Genomic DNA, 23,673 nt, shown 5'->3' on the forward strand with positions numbered 1-23,673 from the left:
TTGATGATCAACGTAGAGGAGATTATGTATTGTGCATGTATTCCGCAATAGTGTATAATCGGGATAATCTCTGTGAATAAGTGTTTATTATTCAAAATTTCTACATATACATTCTGAAGCATCCAATACCATGGACCGAAAACCATCGCGTCCAAAACCATGGACCGAAAACCATCGCGTCCAAAACCATGTGCGAAAACCATGCACAAAACCATAGGTAGGTCTGCCCAACCTAATATAGGGTCCCAAAAAAAATTCCCTGGCGCGCTGCCCTGGACCCCATAGAGGGGGGCTACTCGCCCCCCTCAAACCCCCTGTGACCCCCCTCGCTACGCAATCATCGCAACGAAAGGGGGGCCTCCGCCCCCCCTCTAACCCCTCGATTAACTACATCAGCTAGTCATGGAAAGAATATAACACAACCCAACAGTATTGCATTTTATTTCAGCATGAATAGATCCAATCTTAAAAATGTAAAACATGGTTCATCAATTGATCATGGTGGCAAGGTGGTACAAGGAAGGAGATTGGAGTTTCCCTCAGGTTGGAGCCTACACATGGTGTTCGAGTGTCCATCTAGTTGCAACTGGTACATAGGGTTTTGGAGCACCTTCAGGTTGGAGCCTATAAACTAGGGTGTTGGAGCATCCTCCCAGTTGCAGTTGGTAAACAGGGCATTAGAGTGTCCTACAGGTTAGATCTTGTAAATCAGGGGAATGAAGCCTCCTTCAGTTTTGTATGAAATCTTGATGTAAATATTTTGAAGAAAAATGTTAAGAAGTGTTCGATGGTTTTGGCCCTAGAGGGGTTTCCACATAAAAATATTTATGCCTACTATCTCTATTTGTTATGCATTGTTGAATGTTGTTGATGATATTTATGTTCTTATGCTAATAAAAATTAATGCGCTATGGAATTAAAATTGTATTAATTGATAAGAAATATTGATTCACCCCCCTCTCAGTATTTCAGACATTATGTTAAAGAACAAGTACTCCTTTCCCAAGATAGATGATTGTTTTACCAGTTGCTGGAAGCAAAAGACTTCACCAAGATAGACTTAGAGTCAAGGTATTACCAGGTTTGAGACAAAGAAGAATATACCTAAAAGACTGCCTTCAAAACCCAAAAAGGTTTGTATGAGTGGTTAGTTATGTCCTTTGGCTTATGTAATTCACCAACTACATTCATGATATTAATGAATGATATATTGTTCGCTTTTATAGATTCATTTCTTATTGTTTATTTGGATGATATATTGGTATATAGTGTAACCTAGGAGAAGCACATTTGACATTTAATGCATGTGATAGAGACATTAGACAAGCATCGTTTGTTGTAAAATCTCAAAAAATGTGAGTTTGTGAAACAATCTAATATGTATTTGGGATATGTGATAGGTGGAGAAGAGCTGAAGATAGATCTCACCAAGATGGAAGCCATCATGAAGTGGCTAGTCCTTATTAATATTCTTGAGGTTAAGAGTTTCGTTGGGGAAACACATTACCTCAAAAAATCATAGCCAATAGTAGTAGCATTTCTCCACACTATGACAATGAGTGGAAAGAGTTTCTACTGGGAAAAGGATCGAACGAAGGATTTTGAGGATTTAGAGAAGAAAATTAGTTAAGCATTGGTTGTGGCATTCCAAAACTTGCAACATCCTTTTGAAGAGGATGCATATGTGAATGGGTATGTTATGGGAGTGATCATGATGTAGGGAGGAAGGCATGTATGCTACCATTATGAAGTATTTCATGAGGTGGTTCTCAATGACCCTACCTACAACAAGGAGATATATACCCTCATACAAGTGTGAAGAAGTGGAAACACTATCTAATGGTAAAGGAGATAGTAATCCACATAGATCACCAACCACTACAATAGTTACAAGAGTAATTTACAACAAATCCAGCATTACAAGTGGCTGTTCTTTTTACAAGAGTTGTATTTATTGATCAAGTACAAGAGTGGTAGAACAAACAACTTGGCTAACATGATTTCAAGGCCACCCACATCAAAGATCATAACTTTGGGAAATCTTATGTACATGGAGCTTTTCATCAATAATGCATACAAAGAAGCATATACATAGGATGAGGACTTCAAGGAGGTTTTATAGCAGTTGTAGATCCAAATTCATGTGCTCAATGGTGATAGTATATTTGATTACCATCTCCAAAATGGGTTACTCTATAGGTTGGATAAGTTATGTGTTCATAAGGTGGGTGAATGCAGCTGATAAAATAGGATTACACCTCCAAGGTTGTATGTAATTTTGGTGTAGGGAACATTATGTCCAACTTGAAGAGGTATGTGTACTGACCCGTGATGCAAGAAGAGGTAGTTAGGTTCATAAGAGGATGCATGCTTTGTTTTACCATCAAACCTACTAATTGGAAAAATATACTCTATCCTCCCATGTATGTGCCCACTCATCCTTGGGAAAGCATTTCCAAGGGCTTTGTAGGAGCTTTACCCACAACTAAGCCCGGGAAATGACTACCTATTCATGGTAGTTGACAAGTTCATTAAGATGTGTGTTCTAAAGCCTTATTAAAAACCACTGATAAGAAAGGAGAAACGAACTTATTCTTTGGACTAGTCTAGGTGCACTTTAGGACATCAAGGAGTAATTTTTTAGACAAGGACACAAGATTTATTAATGCATTTTGGACTATATTGTGGGAGAATATGGACATGAAGTTGAAGAGGTCTACAACATTCCATCCACAAACAGACGGGCAAATAGTATTCAATAAGACTTTGGTGTTTCTTTTGAGGGGTTACAATTAGAAGCATCAAAAGAATTGGGATGAATGTATGGTATACATACAACACTCTTACAAAATAGCAGTCCACACCTCTACTGGTAAGTCCCCATTTGAAACTTGTTTTGGATATTTTCCACCTTCACCTTTGGATATTTTGTATGAGAAATAAGGAGGAGTGAGGGACAATATTACAAGGGGTTCCTTAAGAGAATAAAAAAGTGTAGAGAAGGTTTGGAATATCCATTTTTAGGTATAGGAAACACTACAAAAGGCATAGGAAAAATACAATGTCATACATGATCAACACAAAACAAAGAATTCATTCAGAGTAGGAGACAAAGTATGGTTATAGTTGATCGAGGAGAGGCTACAAGGTCCTAGTAAGAAAATCAAGGATTTCCTATGAGATAATGGAGAATGTGGGAGATAGCACCTATAGACTCAGTCTACCCACATGCATGCGCATTTACTATGTGGTGAATGTAGAAAATTTAAAACTCTATGAACCTTCCATGTTGGATTATGAAGATGAATAGGTCCCACCTTTTGTAGAAGATATGGCACTAGAAGCTCAAGCAAGGTTGATAGAGGATACAATTTTATAGAAGAGGTCCAAAACTACAAGACATGGGAAACATGAGCTTTGGAAATTGGGTTGAAAGGATAGCTTCCAAACAAGGATAAATGGTACTCCAGGGAGAAGGCAAAGGAAAATTTTCCTCACATCATTTAGTAAAATATTTTTGGGATCATATGCCTTGAAAAATAGGGAGGTATGATTCATATAGGATCATTATATTATTTTTCAATCATATTGATGCTTTTAGAGTGAAGAAATTGCAGGAATTAACTCACTAGACCACTTTTATTGGTAGGTCCCAGTTTAGCGAATTGGGGTTTGAAACCTTCTAGAAGCAATTTGAGATATTAAATAACATTTTTAGAGATGAAAATTTGTCCTTAATTGATGCATCCCCTAGTAGTATTCTACACATAGATACCTTTTGAACATCATAGGAAAGACCTCAAATGGATTTCATATGCAAAAGTTATGCCACCTATAAGTTGACCTTATTTTTTTGACCACCATGATTTGAGTGGATGTCAGGCTAGCCTCCATTATTAATGAAAAAGGGGCTAGCCATGTGATCATGGTGAAGAAAAATATATAAGAGTAAATATTGTAACTATAGTTAAGAGTTAAAGGAGTCAAACTTAACCATTAGTTGGCTATTAGGTTGTGTTATAATCGGGCTACTGCGAGGAAAATGGGTTCCATTCTACTTAAGTGCATTTTTTTCCATAGTTGACTAGATTAAGAGTGGATATAGAGAGAGAAAATATATAGGTTTGTGTATTGTAGTAGAAAATGAACCACAAGTCTTACTCCTCTGTACTTTCTTGCATTTCCATTTAGGGGAAGAGAGAGCACAACAACCTCACCTTCCAGTTGGGTTTTCTCTGGTAAGAGTTTCCCAGATCATATATTGTGTTCATTGTGGTTTGTGAGGTTTTATTTTGGTATTGTCTATTTTCAATATTTTATCTACTATATGTGTAAGCATAACATAGTAATTAATGAATCCATAAATCTAAGGAAAAATTAACCCTCATGCTATAGATTTCAAACTTTTAAGTATAATTTTATTAGATTTGTTGTGATGAATTTTCCACTGGAATATCCATGGTAATTTAGAGACCAACAACCAACAACTACTAAAAATTAGAGAAGTCACACCAACAATACGTGGTATTAAAGGAAAGAAATTTATGCAACAACCTATCCTCTAGGATTAAGACCAAAAAGAATTGATTTTGGATGGATGGACCATCATCAATGGAAAGAATACTATAGATATGTAAGGAAATACTATTATTTGGTTCCATCACATATAACACCAAGCTTGGCTACAAAGCTTTGAGGGCAAAGCTTTTTGAAGGAGAGTGCTATGTTATGACCCCAAGTGGGGCATATGTGGGATTAATTGTTTATGGTATGAGCCCAAGGGAGGAATATATGGGGTTAAATGAGTATGTAATGCATAAATGTATATGTAATAGGGTCAGCCCAATGAAGAAGGGGTTACATATTCAATTTGTGAATAGGTATATATAGAGATCATTTAGTCATTATTGAGGACATGTGATTTAGATATATGAGTGTATTGGCTATTTAGAGGAGTTTGTCCTATTCTTTGAGGAGATATTGCGTAACTTATTTTCTTATATCTATTAGAGTTGTGCTCCATAGTCATATTAGTGTACATGGTTTGTAATTCTAGTTTTTTATGTATTTGGATCATAACATATTCAAAAGTTTATGGTTCTTCTGACTTTGTTGGATTAGGAACCATATATTTTAGAGTCATTAAGAGACTAAAAATGATAATTAATTTCATATTATTATTATTATTATTATTAAAGGAAATTAATTCATAGTGAAATATTAGTAGAACTATATTTTTGAGCTCTTACTCATGGACATAGCTTCTTTATTTACAGTCTTTGAAGGAGTGGCACTATTTGGAAATTGGAATGGAAGGATGAGGCTAAAGACAAGTGGTATCGCTCTATTTTAATATCCTAAATTTGGGTTCATGTATTTGAAATTTATTGATTATTTGAAATAATAATTTAATGGAATAAATTTAAGGATTTCCTTAATGAAAAAATATCCACATATAGTGATCAAACTCTCTTGTTAGACCTCAGAAAAATAATCGTTTATCAAACTTATAGATCCTAAGTAGGTTTCATTTGGAAAATTCTTTGGCCTAGTGCTTTTCATGGTGAGAGATTTCATGGACCTACCCATGCTTTCCTAGTGAACAACAAGGACAAGATATGCTTGGTTTCAATTTATGACCATTTACTAATTAATTTTTTTGTAAAATAAAATTGATCTGCCTTCTAAAAGAAGTCCAATATATTGTGAATGCATATTTGAGTGCAATGTTGAAATGAAATGGAGTGATTCAAACTAATAGATACAATGGGGATTATGGAAGCACATTACCGATTTTTTTTCTTTAGCATAATCACACAATAATGCATAGAAAGATTGAACATAGTAGAAAATAAAGAGTTAGATTTCACAACTAGAAAACATGGAATGTACACTTATATTTTAATGAAATTGATCCTATGTGCTAGTTGTGTAAGATTGATTTATTGCTTAAACATAAGAATCAAATACATATTTCACTCCCAAGCCAATTTATAAGGCCATTAGGATAAGAAAAATAGATATGGACATGTAACACACTCAACCAAATTCATTACATATGATTTAACCAATTTTATCACTACAAAACACTCCTTTCAACTCATCCAACCATCAATCGACCATGAAATTATCTTTTCACTACTATACACAACATAACTAGAACCTTTTTCCTCTCGATTTTAACTCTCTTCAAAATACATTACTAGATTGTGCTCTAGTGTAGAAAGAACAAGTCTTCATGTTGATTGTCTTTTTGGAAAGTATGATGAAGTGATGTTTTCACTCCATAGACACTAATGATAAAAAATATCATATTGGTAATGGTCTAGTTGACGACGCTGGATACCGCCAACATACAGGGAACGTGAAGTCCTAATTAGACCTCATATCATTTGGAGTAGGAGCCCCATCCAGAGTATCTGCTTGGCCACCATCACTATAAGGTTCACCTTGGTTTCAATGGATGACATAAGAGATTATACACATAACCTTTAAATAAGAAAGTGATTTGACATTATGAAGCACCAATTGCAAAGTGTAAAAGATGACCTTCACGAGGGGAGACAAAAGTGAGTCTCTAGGAGGAAAGTAATAGTATTATCCTAAGAGATTCATACGAGAGCAAAGAAATATTTGTTGATTAATATGAAAATTAGGTCACAACATAAAAATTATTCATGAAAGAAAATGCAACACACATTCAACAAGATCAGCACCAATACAACGAAATAGTTCAACTTATTTAGTACATAATAATGCTAACATATTTCGCAAAAATCTAAATAATAGTCTTAAAACATTCACGATACATGCATGAAAATGTGTTGTCTCAATGAGCTTCAATTATTAAGTGAAATATCCAAGTACACAGTTACAATGGTGAGCCATTAACTCCAACAATAGAACATTAAGTCACTTCTTGCTTCTCCAAAAGAACTATATTATCTCCTATGCCAAGTTGAAGAAGCCAAGGATAGCTCTCCAAAGTATAAACCTCCAAAAGTATTTGCTTGAGTTATGAGGGTGTATTTATAATAAGAGGAATGACCTTTCATATTCTCATGACTCTTGAGCTTTCCTCATGACTCTTATACTTAAACTATGACCTTTGAACTTCAATACTTCCTTTGGACTTCTAAATGACTTTTGAAATTCTACTTGAGTCATTTGTCCTCATGTGACTTTACATATTCCACATATGACTCTCGATCTTCCATAAGACTTTTGGACTTTTACTAATGGTTATTTTTTCCATATATAAGTATTCATATTCTACATGTGACTCTTGTAATTCTGCACATTTACACTTGTCATTTTCTCAAAAACACATTATTACATTCCACATGATGATGTGGCAAGGCACATATGACATTGTGATTACATTTGTACAAGACATAACTTGGCAATGATGACATGGAACTTCATGATGATGCAGCAATTCCAATTTTCTCTCTTCGTTGTCATGTCTTTGACTTCTTCATGGAATATCTAATTTGTTCTTCATCTTCACCCTCCAAAGGGTCTTGGATCAGCGTTGGAACCTTCAGAACTATCATGTAATGTCTACATTTTGTTACGGTCCAGGATCTCCTTCATGATGTTTCTTTTTTGTGATTCTTCTCTACAAGTGATTCTTTGCTTCTTCTCCTTAACATATTCCTTGAGCATCACCTTGTCATGCTAAGAAGGTACACCTGTCAATGAAGATCACTCATGAAAAAGGAAAATCAGTATTGTAAACACATATTATATCTTACCCATCTCATGGAAGAATATGCTTGTGATAGGCCTGTGTGAGGGTTGAAAAAGGAAATTTTTATGAGGAAGGCGCAGTTGAACTCAACAATGTCTTAGGAAAACACCATTGTTCACTAAAATTGTGCCATGTGCTATGAGAATGAGTTATTTAAGGTCCAACATAGTGAGCAGGTGCAAGGAACAGTGTGATGAGTTTTTTGAATAAAATTGTTCCACGCACTAGGCTCAAAGGAGTAGGAGACACTGAGAGCATAGTTGAACCAAACAATGAGCAAGGGATGACCCCATTGTTTACTAGAAGTTCACAATGTGCTCAGGGGGAGAGAGAGAGAATGCTTGGGCACAGGGCACAATCACAAGAGATAAAAAGGAACCATTGTTGCTTGATATTTTCATATGTGATAGAGAGGCTTAGTGATGGCGCAGGGCACAAAGATAGTGGACAAGGGTGCCCAACAGTTGCTTGAGAGTGTGATATGTGCTTGTAAAGAGATAGAGGACCCTTGTTCTTCTGAAGTGCGACTTTGAAAGGAGAGAGGGTCCTTGTTCTTTCAAAGTGTGCCTTATTTTCTCAAAGTTCGTTGAAAGGGTCCTTTTTCTCTCAAAGTGCGCTTTTGAGGGGACAGAGGGTCCTTGTTTTCCCGAAGTGCACTCTAAAAGGCCTTGTATTCTTGAAGTGCGCTTTGAGGGTCCTTGTTCTTCCAAAATGCCCGTTATTTTCCCGAAGTGCGCTTTTGAAGGGAGAGACTTATGCTAGGTGTATTTTTCTCCAAAAATGACTAATTGTTCACTAAAGATGTTCTTTTCACCTAGGAGGGCTTGTTGGAAGAGGAGATTACACAATTAGCTAAGGCAGGTAAAAAAGATCAAGTCACTTTGCGCAGAGAGAGGCTTCATGCACCGTGAGAGGGGAGAGACCTTGTATGGTGAAGTTTTCTTTTTTAGAGAGCCACTAGAAGTGCTTCATGTGCTATACAAGGTAGAGTTGCTCAAAACCAAGTGCAGTGAGTCGGTACAAATAATAAGGGTTAGGTGACTATCCTTAGAAGGTTCATAATGCACAGTGCTTTGAGATGGTGTTGAAGACGACTTAGTGCACAAGTCTTTGTGAGAAAGGTTTCATCATTGGGGCTCATGAATAGGCTAATCTCATCGCCCAGTAAGAGGCTTAATTCCTTCACGACTTGTGCTAGGCGGGAGGACCAAGAAGAGATCCAAAATGGTTAAGTGTGGGACCAAAAGAGTAAGAGATGGGAATGCATACAAACATGACTCAAGCATGGACCACACACATGAAATCCATCAATACAAGCTAGAAGGATACACAGGAATCATGGATAGAAATCACACCTTGAAACGACAACAATGTGACACTTATTTCTAAGTGTGACTATTGACATGACACATTATGACACTTAGAACACAAGTTGAAACAAAAGTGAAAATTGTGACCAAAAGGTATTTTAATCTATAGGAATGTGTCTAGCATGCATTTTAATGATATGTAGGATCATGTAATGCAAAGGGGCGTGCTAGAACTAATTCTAGTAATGTGCGAAGGTTCGACACATACAGGAGTGAAAATAACAAAAGAGACACCTATGACGGGAAGAAAACATGAAAATGACACTTATTAAAATGAAAACAAGAAAAATTGACAGTCGTGAGCATGAAAGCGACACTTGTTAAAGTGAAGGTGCATTGAAGGTGAAAATTGGGAAAACTCACCAAAATAGAAGTATGAATGTGACCAAAGTGAGGGACATTGCCAATGAAAGAGCACACTAACTATTGACATGGCTTGAACATTGCATCAACATTGTCGTGATGCACTGTATTATGCTTGTTCAATCTTACATAAAATAAGCGTGCTTATAAATTCAACAAGGATTGAGCATGTGTGAGAAAGCGACTTTAACCGTTAGAATCCAAGAAGAAGACTTAAAAACTTAATACAACATCAATCGACAATGAAGTGACCATGGATGACAAATTATTAGATCCTTAGTAGGCTCCAAAATTAAAGTGTAGGAAAAAATTAAAGGGCGTTGATCGCAGCGTCAACATTTGGCAACACATTGGTATAAATTCATCTTCTCTGTTTAGGTTCCACCTTTAAGTATAAGTTCTCGGTCTTTCAGTAAGTATTTATTTTCCATGTGGATCACCTTGGCTTACCCACTTATCCCGATTAAAGATATAGTCTCTTCTCTTCCTTTCTCAGCTTCAAACACATTAACATAATACTAGTCACACCTCAATTATTTCAATAATGGAGAAGGATAATAAGTATATCGAGCCTTTAAGCACATTCCTCAATGTTACTCTACTACTAGCGAGCCTGGTGATTACCCCAATAGAGTCACTCAAGGAACCACAAGCATTGCTTCGCTGATAGTGAGCCTGAATAGTACCCTGGTGAAGTTGCCTCTTCACCTCTATGCGCAAGAAGGCTTTCTCTTCTTCACCTCTTTATTTAGCTACTAATAGTATGTGCAAAGGCACTAATTTATTTTGACGGTGAAAGAGGGATCTAGAGTTATTGAGAGCAGAAGAAGTTGGTTCCTTGTTTAAGGGATTCGAAAGATAACCGAAGTTAATATACTCATTTAATTTTTTCTCCTTTCCCTTTTCTACTTAGTTGAGTCGAGAGGTCAAAACACCATTCAATACAAGGTTGAGTTAGAAGTGAAGATCCTAATAAATATATGAGCTTCGTAGTTCTACCAAAGGCTTTCATTCTAGAACAAATCATATTTTCCTTTCAGACATCATAGACTTTAAATATATACAAACCCAAAAAGAGAAGAGGTAATAGTTTACCTAAGCAGTTTTCATCGTCATAATTGCCCTTTTCAAGTTTTTCCACATTTTCTTTTGAGCCAAAAGGAGAATCTTTCATGCAAAGTCTTATGAAACAGCACGATGAAGAAAATACATGGCAAAACAATGAATCAAAACCAAAAGAACAAAGAAAATGGAGGTTAAACATAAAAGAAACATGCAAGACATAAAATAAAGAAAACAAAACAAACACAAAGACTAGATGGAGATAAAGCGCAGGATGAGTAAAAAAGGAAACTAGAATGCAACTAGACCTACTCCTAGCCTAATTGGCTAGAAGTTTAGGGCTAAGTATAATGAAATTCCAATCTAACCAGCATAACTTCTCCTGACCTATAATCACAAAGATAAGAGCAATTAAAACTGATATAAAGTAATGTGCATTAGAAAATATAAGAGCTTGAATAAATTGCACAAAAGGTTTAAGGTTTTTCCAAGAGGCATAAATATGTGTCATATCAATTGACCTTAACCAACCTACTACCTTACCTTTTCAATTAGAAAAGTATCGAAACAAACCTTGAAAGCTTCTTGTGAATGCATTTGCATTTGTGTTGTCCTTCTTAGAAAGCATGAGAAAAGATCAGAGCTTTTTATTAGCAACAAGGCTTGTTAAGTAAGATGCTTCCAATTAATCATATATTGGGTCATGAAATTCAAAACAATCCTCTTGAAAACCTTGAAATCCTTGAAAAGGTGAATTTTCAATTGAAGGCATGAGAACAGGATGAGAATCTTGTATGGGAAAATAAATTTGATCATGTTGAGAAGGCTTGTCAAGATATTGATGACTTGACATAACCATCAGCGAAGGATGAAGTGCCTCAACTTCTCAACAAGTATCCCAATAGTGTGATGATAAACCATAAAGATCAAAGGATGTAGAACAATTGTCATCGAATAAACTAGTGGGAAAATGGTTGGTTGAATGACAGTTACAAGAATATGATTAGAAGGAATTATTATAGCATAGGATTCTCTGTTAGTAGACAAAAAATATAGATCAGTTTGAACAACTTTACAAATTCTTTGAACAGTAAAATCATCTTCCTCATATGTTGAATGCAACAAACCACTCCCTTGTAACTGGCTACAAACCAATCTAGCATCACAATCATCGAAATAATTAAAAATGAATTTCAGTATAACAAAAACATGAAACCAGTCAAGATGCAATGGGTTAAAAAGAGGAACTTGATTCAACATGTAACTCAAGCATCCACTTACACTCAAGAGGATATCTAGTTCGATAATAAAAATGATTATAAGAATCATAAGATTCCCAAGAAATACTAGGAGTTTATTAATTTCAAAATAATTTGATAAGTATGAATCATTTGACCAATGATAATCTTTAAAATTACCAACTTCAAAGCTTTGTGCATCAATAAAAGGTATACACTCCAAACCCAAGTTTGGTACAAGATATTTTTAGGAAGATGAGCTAACCGAAACAAAATATTTAATCCAATTAGAAACCAAAACTTGAAAGTCAAAAGAGCTATATTCAAAATACCAAATATCTTTCCAGAAATAATTTGCATGCAGTGAAACCACACAAAGAAAATAATTTTGAGAGAAAACCTAGCTTTGACTCAGTTTAGGGATCTTACTAGAGTCGTGAGAACCTGACATAACCATCAATGGAAGTTGAAGTGCCTCGACTCCTTAACAAGTCCTAATACTTTCTTGAACTATGGAATCACATTTTGAAAATTGGATCAAATCATGCATGGGGTATGCACAACTACTACCAGTGATTGCAACAAGATCACTACTATCAATATGTTAGCCACCTACATCATTGATTTGATGGTACTTTGTATATTCAACAAACATATGACTTAAGTAATAAGATTCTTCTGATTGAACATCCAAGGATGGATAGATTGGACAAATCTCATGAGTAACCTAAACTAAGGAATTATCATCATGCAATACTGGGAATGATAAGGAATGAAATGGATACTTAATAAGTTTCTTATCTTCTTCTTCATCATGGATGACCTCACTACCTCGTGTCAATTAAAAATCCAGCTCATTAGATAATGAACTTGGAAAAAATTGAGCTGAAGAAGAAGTTTCCATAAGAAAATCTCCTTTAACCGAATCAAATTCTAGATCAAAATCCTTCAAATCTGAATCTTCTTGAGAAACTGAAAGATTGATAGTTAAACTTGGGAATTCATCATCATATACTTCCATAGAAACAACATCATCAAAATGATGGTTACCCAAGACTTTAGATTCATTAGACAAATTGATTTCATTTGATTGACTACTAATATTACTAGATTCAGTATCGGCTAAGAATGAAGAAACACCATATTCACATTGAGGAATCTGAAAGGGAGAAGAATGATCGAAAGAATCTTCACCCTTTTGCTCCTTTACCTGTGAAATGTGACCATCTTGCACATGATCACTATGTAGATTAACATAAGAGTCTGGAAGAGGTTGATCAAGTAGATCAAGGTGGAATGGGTCATGAACATGATATCATATATGAGGACAAACATCCAAATCATATTCAAAACCAAATTTATGAGTGTTAATATCTTCCTGAGGATTGGAGGGGTTAGTCTTCATCTCAGGCTTCACAAACCATTCCAAAGTTTCCTCCATTGGATCTAGATCATGAGAAATACATGAAGAGTGAGAAGGTGGATTAGGAATTTGATTTGCAGATTTCCCAACTTGATCATTAATACATATAGGCACCCTAATTGGTACTAGAAAAGGAGGAGGACAAGGAACAAAAGAAATAGTTGGTTCCTCCTCTAAGATTGGAGGTGTCTCACGATTCACAAAAGTTCAGAGAACAAAAGCATTAGGGGGTTTAGACTCACCATGTAAATATATTTGAACCAAACTTTCAAACTTCACTTCAAGGAAAACTAATCTATATCTTCTCCAGGAAACTCATAACATAAGAGAAGGAATCGATTAGAAAAATCCTCAATTGATTCATTAGGGTACATTCTTATTTGATTAATCATTTTAAGAACATCTCAGTAATCATACCTATCAAAATCTTGAATAAGATCCTTAAGGAATTGATCAAATGAATGGATGGAAGCGGATGGTAGGGTATGACACCATCAGTTAACTTTACCTTCAAGGGTGAGGAAGAAAAGCACACAAGCAATATCTTCATCTTTAATTCCACGAGATTCATAAAACTTTAAAAACTGAAATAAATGCTCAGTTGTGGATATATCACCCTCACCATCAAACTTCAATTGAGACAACTCATAAATTTGTTCCACGGAGATGAAAAACTTACCAAGGGATAAGTTAGAAAAACACTTCGGGATTACAATTTAAGGATGAGTCATTTAAGATAAGAGACTCAAAATAGACTCAATGGGAACAACTTGTCATTTGGTACCTAATTATGTGCTTATCAACATCCACCAATTTCTCTTCCTAGGTATATAAATTTCCCCTTTATAGTGTTGGTTCAGGTAGTTTTTATATCTAAAAATTGACAGGAGCATAGAACTGAGAGCGTGATAATAATGGTGAGAATGAGTGAAATACCATGAGGTAGGAGAATGGGGTGAAATAATTTAACATTTGATCAAAATTATTGCATTTCTCCTTATAGGTACATTTCCCCATGCTTCTTATTTATGTCAAGTGGATTTTCCCTCATCAAGCACCATGAATTCATGATTTGACTTTCTAATTCAATAACAGTGATGATTTTTATTTAAGAATTAAATTTTAGAAAGTTTTTAATTATATATAAACTAGGCTAGATCCATCTTAACCTGATATCTATCAAGAAACATAAGGGATCAAACCTATCATAGTGTAAACATTTTTTAAAGTTTTGCACTCTGAGAGAGTGATCAAATCTCTCAAATTGCAAATCTTTCCCCAAATTTTGTACCTCAATAGTTTTGATTTCTTTTGGTGCTTGATAGATATAGGGTTAATATGGATCTAGGCTATTCCTAAAAAAAATCACACTCCACACAAAGCACATGTATATTTTGGTTGGATAATTAATCTTTTTGATATATGTGTGTATGTGAGAGAGAAATTGAGAAAGAAATATTGCACCGAAACTGACTTGTATTTTTTATTATAATGTTATGTAATGTGACAACATCTCCCCATATTAGATTGATTATAAAACACCTCTTAAGACAATAAATTTAAATTAGTTAATAAAAAAAAATAGAATATAGAAATTTGAAATTTATAAATACAAATAAAAAAATGATATATATATATATATATATATATATATATATATATATATAGATAGTGAAGATAGATCACTTATATTACCTTTCAAGAAAACTAATACACACAGTGATCTTCTGCTACTGGTATACCACTTGGGAAATCAGGCAATTAGCATAAGTTCAAAGTTTTGAAATAGTTGATTATATGTGCTATCTCATGAACAGTCAAATTGAAACTATGACTAGCAAAGAAATTAAACTTTATATTAATAAGCATGCTTATAACATTAACAATATAGAGATTCTATCCTTGAAGGTTAGCTCAATTTGTGAAGTCCACGTCGTTAAATCACCTTTGCTATTGATATATCAAGGGTTCATCAATTCTCTCAACACTCTCTAGGTCAAGCTCCATGATTGAGTTGGCAGGAAGTGACCCATTTGGGTGGATCTCCTTGGTACAAATATTTCGTGGACATAGTGATCACTATTCATTAAGGTCCATGAACCACACACACACACACACATATATATAGAGAGAGAGAGAGATTATTTTCCAAAATATTGGCTCACTTGGTATTCATGTTGCTAGAGAATACACTTGTACTAGAGGTTGAGGGTCATTGTCATTGTTAGATGAATAAAAGTCAATATTTTTTAGGTTCTTGACAAAGGATGAGACCTTTCTATTGAGCCTGTCAACATTATCCATTAATTCTATTATATAGGTGACCAATTCTTCTTGAGTATCAACTATGTAAGTTGAAACTATTCCCAAGAGTTCCTTGATATGTCAATAGAGGTTTATGGTCTACATATAGGATGTTTTCATTTTCCTGGTGGAGTTCCCTATCTTAAGGATCAAATCCTTAGTGTCTCATTCAACATGTATTTCTACAATGTAGCATTTGGATTGCCTGACATGCTCCTCTACATTATAGATGTTCCTTTGGACTATTGCATGGATGATATCCCTATAGTTATCCAAAGCTACCTACACTATGCCTTTTGCCCAAGTGTGATGGCCAGAAGGAGGGTTATTCCCACAGGTTGGGTAAAAGCCAGGAAATCCTCTTCTTCCATCATGTTGAGTAGTCATAAGTTGATTCCTTAACATTAAACCTAGCTTAAGATATGGATAAGAAACAAAGGATAATGCAAGTGATGAGAAAGGGAAAGAAGCTACAAAAAAGTTGGGAAGGAAAACTAGGAGAATATGAGAAGCAGACTTATAAATCCAACGAAGGAGAGAAGGGAATTCATCTAAAAGAATGGGGTTGGCATGGGACAAAACAAAAAGAGGAGATTATAAAGTTGGTAAAGAAAATAACCAAAGAGAGTTCAAGAGGTTATTGGGTTGAAATGAACATGCCCCCCTAGAATTAAAAGTCCCAGTGATGGGAGATGAAACCAGAAGCTAAAAATTTCAATGTCTTAGCTCATTGTTGTTGAAGGAAAATCAACAATAGAAACACAAATCCCAAATTTATAATGATAAGACAACCAACTTGAACTAAAGGCAGTTGTTACAGTTTGTGGTGGTTGTAGCACTTTCTCGTCTAACTAACTTCCAACGTAGAAACATTGTAATCCCAACATGCCTCAAAGCCTCCATGAGTTAGCTTGTTAGGACAAGCAACATTGAAAAAGGTCGCAATGGTCCATGGATGGTGGATTAACTTCATGAAATCTCTATCTAACAGGGAATATTTAACCTCATCATGTCATCTTAAGATATAATGTTGCCTCCACTCATCTTTCATTACCATTATAACTCTTGAAATTCCCCTGTATGCCAATTTATGGACCAATTGTCCTACCCCTGAGGTTTGAAAATTCAGAATAGGTATTTTGCATGTTCTCGCGAGCTAGATTTCATGTTTTCCAAGGTTTGTTGTATGAGTGGCCATGCAAGTTACCATTTGGAGGGAATCCTGACCCCTTCATTTATGCCATTAACTCTCATCATCAGGGGAGGAGGATGGCCCCTTACATGAACACTCATCATGGGGAAAAACTTAGAAGGATCACATGGGGGTGGGATTTGATCCAATTATGTGTGTACGGGCCATGAAACCATTTTTAATATAGTTTCTCTAGGTTCAGCCACCCATTCAACTGCTACCTCAAGGTTCCCCCATAGCTTTAGACTTATGCCTTCACGGGAATTGAACCTTGCCCAATGATGAAAAAAACCTTGCTTTCCAGCATTACATTTAACCCCTTTGCATATAAATTTAAGAAATAGACCTCACATCATATAAACAAGCATGATGACTCCAATGTCATACAAACATACGTTAAAACATTTACATGTTTGGAAAACATACTTGGATGTATCTCACATCATAAGGCCTCCCTGATATGAGGGAAATGGAATGGAATATTCTTGGCAAAGTGGTTTATTCAAAAACATCATAATACCATTATGCATGTTAACATCACATTATGCATCTTAACACCTCATATATCAAAGCTTGTACGATGTTGTAATAAGGCATATGAGTATTTTGTATAAAGTTGATTTCATGAGTTGAGTTGGAGTAAGATGATTTAATGGGTTGGGTTGATGTTTCTTTTGTCAAATAATATGCATCTTTAAGTTGATAGGCATGTCTATTTTGGAATAGGACTTTTAGAATTTTAATTTAATTACTAATTATTAGGTAGATGGTAGAGACCTAGTCTCCACAGAATATTCTAAAATATTCTTAGTAGTGGTGAGAACAAATGTGGAGATTTATCTTAAAAGTAGTTATGCCCTTTATTCCCTTTTAATTAAAGTTTTTAACTAAAAAATTGTTGTATGAGCAAGTGTCATATGAAATGAATTATGGTTTTTTAGGCATGTGGTATTGATAAGTTATGGTATTCGTATGTGATATTGTATCAAATGTTATTTACAAATTAAGGATCGTGTTACATGTTTTCCTAAATGTATATATGTTTAGCTCATATATTATTTTTTTTATAATAATAATAATAATAAAGTTATAATTTAGTTGATTTTTATTATTTTTGTTTAATAATCTTGGCAAAGTGAGATATATCATGATATAAGTATTTTCATTCTTAAAAATTGATACTTATCCATGTTTGTCAGTGATTTTAATTTATATGATTGGGCTACTTAGTAATTATACACAACCCATTTCCAATAATAAAAAAATTATTTCAACCATTTATTAATTTTAGATTATCATTGTCGGTATCTTTGACATCTTTAAGTTCAGTGAAATTTGGGATTTCAACTTTTATAACTTTTTTTTAAGCTTTTTTATTTATTTTTAAGAATAAGATTTTTAATAAAATTATATTAATAATTTTAATAAATAAAATTGGGATTGTTTTTAGAAAAGTTTTAAGAATTATATTTTGATTTTTTTTGTTTTAAGATTTTGAAAAATAATTTTATTTCTAAAGTTAAATTTTTGTGATTATGTTGTCGCTGCGACAATGACCCTTCAAATTTTTTGCCTGAGTCAATTTTGGAGCCTAGATGAACTATCATTTCAAGCCCCTTAGTGTCGTCACATTATTTTTTTGTTATTCTTATGTTTTCTCCTAGTGTCGCATCCTCCTAAGTCGATGTTTTCTAGGTGTCGTCACCTAACCATTAGAAGCACGTGTTTTGTCTAGCCAATGGTTAGGTGGATTCATGACTTTTCTTGACTTAGAAACTAGCCTTTTCATCATGCATGCACTAAAAAACACATAAAAGTAAAAAAATCTCCCTTTAAAGGCAAAAGTGCACTTGAAGATGACGAAGACTTGCACTTGTGTGGAGCGCACTTCTTTGGGCTGAAGAAGTGCGCACTCCTTCATGCTTAGCAAGTGTGCCCTCCTTGAGTGCATTCCTTTAGCATGAAGACATGTGCCCTTCTTGAATGCAAGCGATAGCTTCCTTGTTTCATGTGGCCACACTTCTAGATAATAGGAGCCCACTCAACTTCCCTCAACTAACTCATTCACTTTCTGACAAGTGGTGATCATGCATGAGACAGTTTTGCATGTAATATCTTTTAAATTAACCCAGCTAATCATTCATTCTCATAATAATTCTCATCTGGGTTAGGCACACATCTTTGGATCAAGAAACTCTTCGTCAATCTGCGTTACAAGTAAGTTTTGCATGTCAGGTCTATTGATTGCCTTTCATGATTTTGTTGTCAATCTTGGTTTCCTTGTTAGTGTTTCTTTATTTTTCAGTTTATTTGCTGCTATTTATGTTCAATATTGCATCTATAAGTGTTCATCTGTTGTCGCAAGCTAAAACTATGCATGTTCCTTGACCCTTCATATTCTAATCATGATTGTGATAAAATCCATAAAAGATTGTATATATTTCTTCTTCTCATTTCTATCTTGAAATATTGTTGCTCAACTTGTCCTTTAGATTTTTTCTAGAAGAGCACACTTTTAGAACCCAAAGCCTGATCACCTCATAAAACTATGCTCAAATTAGAAAGTTTTCCTATTGACCGCACTCCTTCACCACAAATAATTGTGCCCTCCTTGAGTGCATGAGCACACCCCGAAGGCTTGAATTATTTTCCTTTGTCCCTTCAGCATGCACCAGTGCGCCATCATTGTCCTTGAGTGCATGAGCACACCCCGAAGGCTTGAATTATTTTCCTTTGTCCCTTCAGCATGCACCAGTGCGCCATCATTGTCCTTGAGTGCATGAGGGCACTCTAAAGGCCCAAAGGCATGAAGACTTGTTCCTTTGTCCCTTCATAGTGTGTTAGTGCGCCCCCTCTATCTCTTTGATCTCATGAGCACGCCTTAAAGGCTTGAAGGCCTGAAGCTTTGTCCCTTCATCTCTTCGAAGTGTACCAATGCACCCTCTCTATCTCTTTAAGTGCATAAACGCACCTTGAAGGCTTGAAGGCCCGAATACTCACTCCTTTGTCTCTTGGGAGTGTGCCTTTTCACCCTTAAGGTTTTCCTTCTCTTGCTTGAGTGCATGAGCGCACTACAAAGCCCTGAATCGCCCTTGAACCCCCTTTGTGCTTTGAAAGTGTGCCCTCCTTGTTTGCATGCCTATTTTATTACGCATACAAGTAATTATGCGTCATCACTGATAGATTACATGCTCATTTACATTTGATGGCTCTTTGTATATGATTTTCTAAGATATTGTTCCAATAGTTAGGATTTCATAAATCTAATCTTGTCATCATGAGTGTGTTGCCACAAATAGGTGTTTCAGTTGCAAGTATTGTCACTCTTTCATCATATGTTGGAGCCATACCTCTCACTGCACGTAAAATGGCCTCTAAAGAAGCCTCAGAAGCAAGCACTGAGGAAGTAGTTGAAGTAACAAATCCAACCATTTGTAGGTTTTAACCCCGTACAAAAATTACTTGCATACGAATTCTAAAAACAGAAAATAAACAATGGCGAGAGGATAAAACATAAAACAGATATACACAGAGATTTTCCCATGGATCCCTAAACTGGGACTACCATATTGATTTTCCATTATATTATTTTCAACGTTACAATACATATGTATACATGCTGAAGCATCCATGAACCCCAATCCATTAACCCTGGATTAGAACATAACCGTAGTTTCCTTGATTGGATCTACAAAATACCATGGACAGAAAACCATCATGCGCAAAACCATGTGCAAAAACCATGCACAAAACCATAGGTAGGTTCGCCCACCTAATATAGGGTCCAAAAAACTTTACCTAGGGCATTTCCCTAGACCCCATAGAGGGGGGCTACCGCCCCCCTCTAACCCCCCAACTTCGCTACCAGGGCTAGTCGTGGAAAGAATATAACAAATACCCAACATTATCCCACTTGTTGTTTTCTATCCAAACCATTGTTTCTCTACACCAAGAGAACTTCTCAATGCTCATAGACTTTGGCAATGCATCTGTAGTATTCTTCAAAGCGTCCACCTTTACCAACAACACCTTTTTATCCTCAACCATATCCCTCACAAAGTGATACTGAACATCTACGTTCTTTGTCTTTGAATGATAAGCAGGGTTCTTTGCTAAGAAATTTTCACTTTGGCTGTCAAAGTATATCCTTATAGCTCGTTGTACTAACCCCAAACTTGAACACAATCTCTGCAACCAAACTGCTTCCTGTCTTGCATGAGTGGCTACCATGTATTTTTCTGTTGTAGTTGAAAGTGCCACTATAGACTATCTCTTACTCATCCAACTGGCTACACCTCCAAATAGGTTAAACACATACCCACTTATATATCTTCTTTGGTTTAGATCTCCAACCCAATCTACATCAACAAAGCCATGGATTCCAAAACTTTGTCCAACCCTGCTCTTCCTTAGTAGCACAGACCATAATCACTAGTGCCACACAAATACCAGAAAACTTGCTTCACTGTTATCCAATGCTCCTTCCCTGGTTTTGACATAAACCTTCTCAATCCTCACACTGCATGTGCAATATCTGGTCTAGTACAGACCATTTCATACATCAAGCTACCAACTGCACTGTATATGGAACACGGGACATGTCCCCTTCCTCTTCTTTTGCCTTGAGACGCTATTCAGCAGATAACTTTACACCTATGAGAATAGGAACCTTCACTAGTTTATTATCCTGCATATTAAACCTCTGCAATATTGTCTCAGCATACTTCCTCTGGTTTAACCAGAGCTTCCTCTTTTCCCGATCTCGTTTAATTTCCATGCCCAAAATATAGTTTGCAACACCAAGATCTTTCATGTCGAATTTGAAGGACAATTGGGTCTTCAATTCCTAAATAATGTCTTTGTTATTTCCAATCAGCAACGTATCATCCACATACAAGACCAAATAAATAACATGGTCACCAATTAATTTAAAATACACACAATTATATGCTTTGCTTCTAGTGAAGCCAAGTCCCCGTATATATGTATCAAATTCATAATACCACATCATTGGTGACTGTTTTAACTTATACAAAGACTTTTTAGCCTTCATATTAGTTCTTTCTTACCCTTCACCGTAAACTCTTCAGGTTGCTTCATGTAGATTTCTTCTTCTAGAGCCCCGTGAAGAAATGTTGTCTTCACATCCATCTATTCTACCTCAAAATCAAAAGTAGCAGCAACAAATAAAAGTAATCTAATAGAAGATACCTTGGCAACAGGAGAAAAAATATCACCAAAATCAATTCTCGGCACCTAGGAATAACCTTTTTCTACCAACCGAGCTTTGTATTTCTCCACCTTGCCTTTTGCATTGATCTTATTCTTAAACACCCATTTTCTTCCAATGGGTTTCCTTCCAATCGAAAACTCCACCAGATCCCAAGCCTCATTTTTGTGCAAAGATTCCATTGCATCAACCATGGCCTCTTTCCAGAGTTTTCAATCCTCTAAATCTACTGCTTCCTTGACAGTTATGGGATCATCATTAGTAATAGATAAAGAAAATTTTGAACAGAAAGAAACTAGACTATACCTTTTTGGCTGCCTTATTTCTCGAATTGTTCTTCTCATAGCTGGAGTTTGTGGATCTTCATTTTCTAATTCCTCTTCTGCTGTAGAGTCTGATTCTTCCTCCTTTAGCTCAAATTGTATATTCTGAGTTTCCTTTGGTAGGACTTCATGTTTAATAACATCTTTCACCTCTCTAAACACCACATCGTGCTGGACCCACCAACATGTAAGGGGATCTCCTCGGCAAGAAGTCCCAATTAGACCTCTAACCGTTTGGTGTAGGAGTCCCAGTAGTGGGTCGTACAGTAATGCCTTGACCGTGATTTCGCATAGAGGCAAGTAAGATAACTTTGTTGGTAGCAAGGGTGTGACAACTGTAGCAAGCCAAGGAAGGTGCATGAGAGGTTCAAACACACGGGGGTTGAGATGGGTGCACCCCTTGGAAACCTGTGATAGCACGGAGTTAAGAAGGGAACACACGAGAAAAGACGCATCACAACATGGAAGGCAAGTTAGCTAGCAATCCAAAGTGATGGTTAAACCAACAGCACATTTCAGAAAGATTCATACATATATACACATAAAATTCCATACATGTATGCGTAAGCAAACAAATACATATATCATTTAGAGTAAACCAGATAGCATAGAATACAATACAGCATATGCATGAAACATGTTGGCTCTGTTATATTAATAAGTGTAAGTTCCAGTCATACAATACATCCATGTCTAACCACTAGTTCTGACAACGGAATGTTACAGCCACAACTGCCTACTCCTCCAAAGAGATGTACTGGCTCTGCACATTGGAGAAGCCAAGGCTTGTTACAACACTGTCCAAGATTTCTCTAAGATAGTCCTATCAGAAGCTTGGCTGACCAAAAGCCTATACAATGAGTTATGAGAGACTATTTATAGAAAAGGGTGGGGTGACCCTTGACATTCCCCTTTGAGACAGTTCATCTACCCTCATGACTCTTCATCTACTCTATGACTGTTACGTCCAACTATCGACACTTGAACCTCCACTTGACAAGACGTTACATTACAATGCACATGTGCCCATGTGAGACAAAATGGCTTGAGCAAGATATCACTGACATTCTAATCATTGTGGTGAGACCAACTCTTTGACATGCTTGTGATGGTAGAAGGTGCTGAGCTGATGCCAAGCTTGGTTGTCCATGATGGTGTCTGTGCGCTCAATGGTGACATCTTGCTAAAGTGAACTCTTGCCTTCGTTGCATCTGGGTGCACTGATATGGCTCCTTTCTCCAACTCATCTGACAGCATGTGCATGGTCATCCTAGTGCGACCAAACCAGCAACATGTTGATGCATATTGTCTACATTGCTCTCCAAGCATGTGTTGGTGGCCGTGCGCATCAACTAGTTGGAGTACATGTTCAGCTCCAGTCGGACATGCTTCTTGTCTTCACCTCGGTGAGTGTG

This window comes from Pinus tabuliformis, chromosome 9, assembly GCF_031772625.1.
Source record: "Pinus tabuliformis cultivar Carrire ecotype Pingquan chromosome 9, CPIR1, whole genome shotgun sequence".
Lineage (NCBI taxonomy): Eukaryota > Viridiplantae > Streptophyta > Pinopsida > Pinales > Pinaceae > Pinus > Pinus tabuliformis.